At 39.6% G+C, this 10,170-nt stretch overlaps 1 pseudogene; it reads left to right on the forward strand.

Moving 5' to 3' along the window:
• The first annotated feature begins 1,417 nt into the window (after positions 1-1,417).
• On the forward strand, positions 1,418-2,084 carry LOC102755070 (annotated as a pseudogene).
• Positions 2,085-10,170: the final 8,086 nt, after the last annotated feature.

Below are 10,170 nucleotides of genomic sequence, written 5' to 3' on the forward strand. Positions count from 1 at the left end.
GGCTCTGTGGATAGAGTGTCAGCCTGCAGACTGAAAGATCCCAGGTTCGATTCCAGTCAAGGGCATGTACCTTGGTTGCGGGCACATCCCCAGTGGGAGGTGTGCAGGAGGCAGCTGATCGATGTTTCTCTCTCATTGATGTTTCTAGCTCTCTATCCCTCTCCCCTCCTCTCTGTAAGAAAATCAATAAATTTTTTTTTTTAAATGAACTGCATACAGCACAGTGGTCCCATAATGTTATAATGGGGCTGAAAAAGTCCTATCACCTTGTGATGGCATAGCTATAATATTGTGACACATAATGTCATAAAGAAATGCATTATCCACATGTTTGCGGTGATGCTGGTATAAAGAAACCAATTGTGTGCCAGTCATATACAAGTATAGCACATACAATTATGTATAGGATATAATACTTGGTAATGATAATAAACAACTATATTACTGGTTTATGTATCTATTACACTACATTTTATTTTTATCTTATAATGTACTCTTTTTACTTATAAAAAACTAGAGGCCAGGTGCATGAAATTCGTGCATGGGGGGTGTTCCCTCAGCCCAGCCTACACCCTTTCACAATCCAGGACCCCTCAGGGGATGTCTGACTGCCCTATGGGATTGGGCCTAAACTGGCAGTCAGACACCCCTCTCGCAATCCGGGACCACTGGCTCCTAACCACTCACCTGCCTGCCTGATCGCCCCTAACCGCTTCTGCCTACCTGCTTGATTGCCCCTAACCACTCACTGCCTGCCTGATCACTCCTAAATGCTCACCCGTCTGCCTGATTGCCCCTAACCGCCTCTGCCTCGGCCCCCACTGCTGCGGCTTCATCCGGAAGGGCATCCAGAATGACGTCAAAAAATGCTCCTCTACCTTGGAGATGTGCCTCCTTCCTTTCATTTCTGAATGCCACTAAATATGTGCATCAATCTCATCACAACCACTGCGCTGGAGCACTCCAGCACTCCACTCCTCCTTCTCCTGTTAATTATTTATCTTATGCCTCTAGAATGAAAGCTCTAGATGGCTTTGTCTGATTTCTTCACTGCTGTATTCACAGAGGCAAGAACTGTACTAGTCACAAGGTGATTTCTCAATAATGGATGGATGGATGGATGGATAAAGGAATAGTTAAAATCCAAATCCAGGCATATAATCTCAAAGCGTAAGCTTTTTTTGTTTGTTTTTTTTTGTCAATCTTCACCTGAGGATATTTTTCTATTGATTTTTTTAGATGGAGTGGGAAGAAGGAAGAGGGAGAAAGAGAGGAAACATCAATGTGAGAGAGACACATCAATCGGTTGTATTCTGCATGCACACCAACTGGGGCCACAGTGAACCTCCAACCCAGGTAGGTGCTCTTGACCAGGATCAAAATCAAGACCCTTGCTCTTTCAAGCCGGCACCGAGCCATGGGTATCTCTCGGGACAACTGGCACAAGTGTCGCAAGACCAGGGACAAGAGGAAGCCCTACCACACGAAGCGGAAATATGAGCTGGGACACCCTGCTGCCAACACTAAGCTTGGACCCCACTGCATACACACAGTCCGTGTGCGCAGCGGCAACAAGAAGTACCGGGCCTTGAGGCTGGACGTGGGCAACCTCTCCTGGGGCTCAGGGTGTTGTACGCGCAAAACGGGGATTATTGATGTTGTCTACATCGCATCCAACAGCGAGCTGGTCCGCACCAAGACTCTAGTGAAGAACTGCACCGTGCTGGTTGACAGCACACCGTACCGACAGCGGTAAGAGTCCCACTACGCACTGCCCCTGGGCCGCAAGGAGGAGGCCACGCTGACTCCTGAAGAGGAAGAGATTTTGGACAAAAAACGATCAAAGAAAATTCAGAAGAAATATGATGAAAGGAAAAAGAATGGCAAAATCAGCAGTCTTCTCGAGGAGCAGTTCCAGCAGGGCAAGCTGCTTGCATGCATCGCTTCAAGACCAGGCCAAGCAGATGGCTATGTCCTCGAGGGCAAGGAGCTGGAGTTCTATCTGAGGAAAATCAAGGCCCGGAAAGGCAAATAAGTCCTCTTCCTTCCTATCTTAACCCGTGTAATAAAGGTGTTTATTCTAATATATATATATCAAGACCCTTAGGTGTGCGGGCCAATGCTCTAACCACTTAACCACCCGCCAGGGCTCGAAGCTTATGCTTTTACCATTAAACATCTTGACTCTTATATGTGTCAGGTCATGAAGGGCCTTAGGAGTTAAACAAATAATTTCAATTATATTCAAAAAGTTATTGAAAGGTTTAAAATGGAAGGATGACATCATTAGATTTACACATAAGGCAGATTACCTGACAGCATTCCCAAAGAATATTTGGGGTGGAAGAAAACCATTTGGGAAGATTTGAAATAATCTAAGCTGGTGGCCTGGAATAGGGTAGTGGCAATAGAGATGGAGAGAAAAGGACTCATTAGACAGTTTTTATAAGATGGATTCATTGGGCTCTGGTGACTGATTAGCTGTGAGAATCCAGTGAAGTGAGAAGCTAAGGATAATTTATATGTTTTATCATTTTCTGCAATAGGTTTGTTTAGGGGGTAATTAATTCAGTGTAGCCATGCTAAGTTTAATTTTGTAGGACATCCATAAGGAATTATCATAAGTTCACTGATAGGACTAGCCTAGTTGTTTAGAAGTGCTTAATACGTTCTCAAGAAGTAGTATGTACCAGGAGACTTTGAATCAAATTACACCATCATTCAAAAAATATGTGTAAAACCATCAGAACAGGGTAAATGGACCAGCTGGAAAGACATAATGGGTTGATCAATACAATGTCATGCATGGTACTAAATATGGTATATGATAAATAAGCAATAACGTTTAGCAAGGTGCTGGGAAATGTCTAGTAGAGAAATGACAGAGGAAATAAAGAGAAATGAAATATCATACCAAGGCTAACAGCCTACCTACTCATTCTAACACAATGTTCCTACTACACTCATTGTTTACTTGTAAAATTTTGCAATATGCTGAAATCTCTGGAGATTTCTCCTTCACAACATATGGAGGAGAATGAGGAAAATTTAATTGGGTTTTCTGGCAATAAAGTAGTAATTCTAATAGCAAAATCAGCTAATTCTCAATGATTGTTTCAGGGTACTATTGCAAGATCTCTGAGATTGGGCTCTTAACAATTATAAACACCATTTTCAGTATCATTTTACATAATTAAGAAACTCAGAATAAAAGCTGAGATTACTTTTATAAATATGTCTTGTTTAGTCACAGCTCATTTGTTGAGCAATTAATATATACTTGGAAGTCTTTTAAGTGCTGTACATGTGTCAACTAATTGAACCTGCACGAAACTCTTTAAGTAGATTTTGTTACTTTTATTATCATTGTTGTTGTTGTTAGCATTGCTATTTTACAAATGAGGAAACTGAGGCACCGAGGGTTTGAGTTTTGTTTGTTCCGTGGCAGAGCCAGGAACTCTGGCAGCCTCACCGGGGCACCCAGGCTCATTTCCATTATTTTTCCCTCCAGTATTTCATCATGTTGACCATTCACATATCATTATTTTCTGATGAGAGCTAAACCTCTGTCCAAAATGACACAGAATGTTATGTCCATCATTTTGTGATTCAGTAGTAATATTTTTTATGATGGCAGGAGAAGCAAATTCTTCTGTGTTAGTTTTTGAGTTGAACAATCATACAGAAAGTGAACTCAATAATGAAGCACTTACATATAGATTTTAATATGAAATAAATATAAAATTATGATCAATATTTAATCTCTTACAAGTAATGGGCTTATTTCCACTTCCTGGTGAAAACACCTCTAGAGATTGCCTCAGCTGACAGACAGATGACTGGGAGGGAACACAACCAGGCATTCTCAAAAGTGTTCCTGAACACTCGTCTCTTTGCACTGAAGTCATTTACAGGGTTCACAGCATACCATCTTAGTTCATCTGCCTATACATCCCTCTTGCTGCCATAAATTTCAAGGGTCCTATCATTTCTCACACCTGATCAATGTATTTATTGGTCTATAGGTATTTCTGATTATAATTTTGCTCCTAAAGGATAATGATCATCTAGTATAATTTTTACTTTTAATAGTTTATGTTAAAATACATGAAACATTTTTTCTATTTAAAACACAAAAAGATAGCATGAATTCGTATTTTGATATTTTCCGTAAATGGACTTTAATGTCATGTATATGTGATAAACATGGATAAAATGTTGTGCATAAAAATTGACATAAGAGTTTGGGTTGGTTAAACCAGATTGCAAAGTTTATTGGTTTGAGGTTAATAATATTGAATAGGTCCCTGTAGTTCAAATAAAAGACAATTGAGTGTGATGTAAATAAATGAATGAGTTCTTGTACTCTCAATTCTATTCTGGACAGAAAAGTAAAAATGTGGAGATGTTAGAGAAATTTATGAATATTTTCAAAAATACAGTCAAATGTATCTGTTAATGAGAGTTGCTTAGGGAAATTCCCATCAAAGCACATGATCATTTGTAAATAAATTTGGTCCCTTGTAATCTAGTAGGTCCTTCTTGCTACAACCTTCTAAATCCCAGCTCCCTTCTCTGTCCCACAAGGGTTAAGATTTGGCTGGACCTTCAAGACTTGCCTTAGATATTTCTAATTTTCAGTTTCTCTCTCACTGTTGCCCAATTCAAATGATATATTCTAGTTAAACTGGTTTGTTACCCCACAGATACATCAGTGATTATTAGTACCTTTCAATCTTGTTCACTCTCTTTCCTATTGGAAGAAGTAGGTGAGAAGTAGGCAATTTATACTTCTATATTTACACAAATTTACTCACTCTCTAAGGCAGTGATTTTTCAACCTTTTTCATGTCATGGCACACATTAACTAATTACTAAAATTCTGTAGCAAAATATATATATATATATATCTGACAAAAAAGTAGGTATAATTTTGATTCAGTCACACCAGACAGCTATTATTGTGTTGCCTATTGTCATTTTTTAATTTGACAATCTAAGGAAAAGACCTTTGTGACCCTAACTAAATACTCAGGTATTGCATGTTTTAAAGATTTTAGTGGGCTTGCAGTGGCACACTCATTCTGGCCAATCCATAGTTCCCCAAGCTAGATTGACAGGCAACTATCTTCCTTATTTACCCCAACTTCAGTGGGCCTGCATCAATCTCTCCTTTGTTGGAGCTCAGTGATCTGTGGGGAATGGGCCAGTGGTTCCCTGGGGAGTGTGAAATTGCAGCTTCCTGGTAATATGCCCAAGTGGTATGTCTATAATGTCTGGCCTCCCTTCATTCCTTTTCTATTATTAATAACTAGATAATTATAATGGCATCAGTTTGAGTAGCAAGTCACACTCGCTCATTTTGAGTCCATTCATTCTCTTCTTTGGGTTTTGGGGCAGAAAGCTCCAAAGCTACTTCAGACTTATCAAAAAGCTGATGGCTTACCTAGCCTTTCTTCTTCTGGGGCTGACAAGGAACTCCAGTGGACTCCAGGTTCACACTCATTAAAAAATAAATAGACATTGTCAGTCTCTGGGGTAGGTATATTGATGACAAGCTGTACCTTAAATGAAGCTGAGTGTTTATCAGCTCCTAAAATATTTCCCCAGAGGGACAGTTTTAAACTCCTAAATCTAGTTAAGATGGCCAGAGGCCATAGCTCTGAATTCTTATTCTAATTAAGCAGAATTCTTAACTAAGTTTTTGAAATGTAGCTCTTTTTACTCAAATCTTGGAATTATTAGCCCTGAGCTGTTGAACTAACATTGAGTGCACATAATTTTAAAAAATGAAAGGCAAACTGATCCAACCAAATAAACAAACATGATATTTTAAAATAGGGTTCAGAACTGAGAGCAAATTCTAAATCCACTCATACTATCTTTACAACTATTTTTCCATAAATCTAAAACGATTCTAAAATGAAAGTTATTTTTAAAATGGTTTATGGCCCAAAAAATATATAGGTGAAAGAGCATATAGATGTCATATGGGGTCTCAAGCCAGTCTTTCTTTTACTTCAGATCTCTTTATGATGAAGCCATTGGATAGAAACATAAACTCCTATTCATTGTATAAACTACATTATAAAATGTTCCTTCTATATCTTTTTAAAATCAGTTGCCCGTTTTGCTGAGAGTTAAACAGATATAAAATAAATAGAAGTCATTCTAACCTTCATTCCACATAAAGGAAAGACCCAAGTGCATTGACATAATGTATTGGACTTCATATAAGGCTGACACACTGTCACTACCACTCAGCTTAGAGCTTAGCAGTGGTGACAGGTGGATGCTGAGCGATCTACAAAGACTCAGAGAGCACGGTCAGGGGAAGATGGGCCTGAAGTTTGGCTGGGAGGGGACTGGGCTAAGCTGATTCTGGTACACCTTGATGACCGTCAACATCATTTTGGGAAAACTAAGCACAAGATATGAAATGCTTCCTGCCTTTGGCCAGGACGTTTACTGGGAACTAGGACTAACCATGCTAGCTAGGCCCATCAGTCTAATAGTGGTCCGATAGTGAACATTTTTTTAGCCCAATGGTGTCAAAAAAGTTCTAGAGGAAAATCTCTCAGGTTTAAAGTAACAAAGCATTAGAACTTGTGTGTGTGTGTGTGTGTGTGTGTGTGTGTGTGTGTGTATATGCCTAAGCAACCATTAGGACTGGTCAACCAAACGACCAGTTGCATGACATGCACTGACCACCATGGGGCAGACTATCAATGCAGGAGTTGCCCCCTGGTGGTCTCCCACAGCCAACCTCCTGTGGGCCCTCCCCCACCCCACCCCCTGCCGGCCAGGCCAAGGGACCCCACCCATGCACGAATTCATGCACCGAGCCTCTAATATATACATATAATCTAAAAAGAAATACATTAAAATGCACTGATATTTAATATATCAGTTAACCCTGACATCCTCACCAGAACTATTTGACTATTTGTTAAGAATCTTTATGGTAGAAGGGCACATTGTTTTTTCATACTTTGCCTCTATGAGAAGGGACTTTCCTAGTCAAATGCTTGGTCTCTCTACCACTCAACCCAATGCTGTCAGCCTTATCCAATCTAGCAATGCCTCAACTGGGTTAATGTGCTAATTGGTTGATTCTTGTATGTGCCCTGAGGGGCTCAAACCTGCAACCTTAGCCATACAGGGACTGAGCTACACAGGCAGGGCAGTAACTGTCATCTATAAAATTAACTCTCATATACTGATATCTAGAAAAATTAAAAGCATAATTTTCTGACATGCTTAAGATTATTTCAGTGGGTTTGAAGTGCATTTGTCAAAAATGAAATAGTCAAATTTTTTATTGCTTTGAAAGAACTACTAATTGGTATCAGGGAACATGGAAATTAAAATTTACCAAAAAAAAATTAACTACATTTTTGTGTAAATTTGTAAACAGGATTGAAAATTCAGTATCACTATTATTTTTTAAATATTTTAAAATCGATTTATAGAGAGAGAGGAAGGGAGAGGGAGAGAGAGAAACATCAATGTGAGAGGGAAACATTGATCTGCCTCCTCTTGCAGGCTCCCTACTGGGGATCAAGCCCACAACCTGGGCATGTGCTCTGACTGGGAATAGAACCAGCAACCTTTTGGTGCATGGGACAATGCCAGGGCTCAGTATTTTTTTAGTGCAGGCAAATAAACATTTCTTTCATTTGATTCTAACTCTGGTTGTGAGGGCTCTTTTTCAAATAGTGACAATTACTAAATGCAAGTATTAAAATAAACTGAACTTCTAAACAGAACTTTTAATTGCTTCAATAAAAAATTTATACCAAGCCTGGCTGGTGTGGCTCAATGGTTGAGCTTAGACCTATGAACCAGGAGGTCATGGCTCGATTCCTGATCAGGGCATATGCCTGTGTTGCAGACTCAGTCCCCAGTGGGGGGTGTGTAGGAGGCAGACAATCAATGATTCTCTCTCATCATTGATGTTTCTATCTCTGTCTCCTTCTCCCTTCCTCTCGGAAATCAATAAAAGTACATTAAAAAATTTAAACCAAGACTTTAAAAATATAAGTTTTGGTAATGCAAAATGAAGATGGAAAGAACCTAGCTGGTTCTCTTAATCACTGCATGGTAAGTCACTCACCATAAGCCCCCAGTAATATATTATGCAAATAAAAGTAAGTCTTAGTATATTAAGACATTGAGATTTTAGTGTTTACTTATCCTACCTTGATAAGTACAGAAGTTGATACTTTCACATGAGCTGCAGTTGTAACAAAACCCCGAAACAAGTGTATTTTCAGCAGAAGGTGAAAATACAATATAGCAGTTGGCCGTCTGGAGAGTTCTGTTCCTCAGCGAATGTTCAGTAAAGCTGCCCTGGGAGAATCTGCAAGGCAGACCACATATCTACCGAGTCTGTAGCTCTAGGGCAGTGGTCGGCAAACTCAGTCAACAGAGCCAAATATCAACAGTACAATGATTGAAATTTCTTTTGAGAGCCAAATTTTTTAAACTTAAACTATATAGGTAGGTACATTGTTATTCACTTAATCAGGGTATTCCTAAGGCTTAGGAAGAGCCACACCCAAGGGGCCAAAGAGCTGCATGTGGCTCCTGAGCCGCAGTTTGCCGACCACGGGTCTAGGGGAAGTCATTGGAAATGTCAGTGCAATAGTGTGCTGGCCACACTTGAGCAAGAAAGACACACTCAGATCAGTTTGGGAGGCTTTTCAAGCAGAAACTAGGAAGTTCAAGGATCAAGGGCCTCTCCTGGTTGAAAAGATGATAGCTTTGGGACCTGAATGACAAAAGGGCCAGTGGTATTTCTCAAACAACTCAGCCCTTCAGTAACTATCAGATTAGGAGAGGTACTCTTCCACCTTAACATACTGTTTCATATTGCCTCAAGGTACCTGCCATTAAACTGAAGGGAAAACATGGGGAACAGGAAACAAAGAATGAGGCAAGTTTAATAACCATTAAAAAACAAACAAACAAACAAAAAACAACACCTTGGCACATGGAACTGATTGAAAGTAAATAGATCAGGAACTTATTTTAAAAAAGTTTAAAAGAAATAGTAGTGCCAAAGAAACCATAAGCCAGGGCTTAAAAGGGGGTGGGGGAGGGGAAGGGTAGCGGCTTATAACTAGCCTTGGTCAGGAATTTATGAATGCTGCACAGTCCGCAAGGAGACTATTCCTCAACAATCATTCTATATTTCTAGGGAGGATCATGGTGAAGGAAGAAATTCAGAGAGAGGAGCCAAGAACCACTGAAAGAAGAATCAGAGACAGAAGGAGAAACTGTCTACATCTTGGGTAGTCACCCTGCACTGTGTCTTCCCAGAAAGATTTAATAATTTCTATGGCTAATTGGCTGTGTATTTCATCCTTCCCTCTTTTGACTGGAAGCTTTTACTGCAGTCATACTGGGGGAAAGGACATAGAGGATGGGACCCAGGGAAGGCTACATAATTTGTGGGGACCAATGCAAAATGGGGGGGCCCCTTGTTCAGTAAGTAGGGGAAATGTGCCAGTAAAGACAGTAAAATATCAATCATTGGCCTTTCTTTTACAGTATGTTTGACTTATCATGGTATTTTATATTTGCTACTTAATGTCACTCTAAATAAATATTTAATCTTACTATGCATGTTTTTATTGTTCATTGCCAGTTTTAAATGAAATGCAACAGCATTGAACTCAAATGTGGAGTTGCTGAAATTACACAATTCTTGCTTTGTGACTTGAACATCATTTGTTGTTACCAAAACAGTGGAATTGTGACATACAACTAATTTGACTGTTTTTATTTTGCTTCTCAATGTGTGCACATCCTTTAATACTCCCTACCTTTGGCTTACAGATGAGTAAGGAAGGAATGAAAGAAGGAACTATGGTTGCTCTATCTTTCCCTTTCCAACTATGACATCATTTCAGTATACAGTAGGTCCTCCGGTGACGTCAGAGATCTGTTCCTACGGCGCGATGTAACTCAACGTAATGCGATTTTCGCTGTAAGTCGGAACCCACCTACATAAGCACCTACGTCACTCACATGGAGCACATACACAGCAGTGATGAAGTGAACAGTAAAAAAAATTAAAAGAAAGATAATAATTCCTGACCTTTACTTGTGGTAAATAAATAATAAAAAACATAACGCACATATGTACATACGTCAAAATGACGG

The sequence above is a fragment of the Myotis davidii genome, unplaced genomic scaffold (genome assembly GCF_000327345.1).
Source record: "Myotis davidii unplaced genomic scaffold, ASM32734v1 scaffold268, whole genome shotgun sequence".
NCBI lineage: Eukaryota > Metazoa > Chordata > Mammalia > Chiroptera > Vespertilionidae > Myotis > Myotis davidii.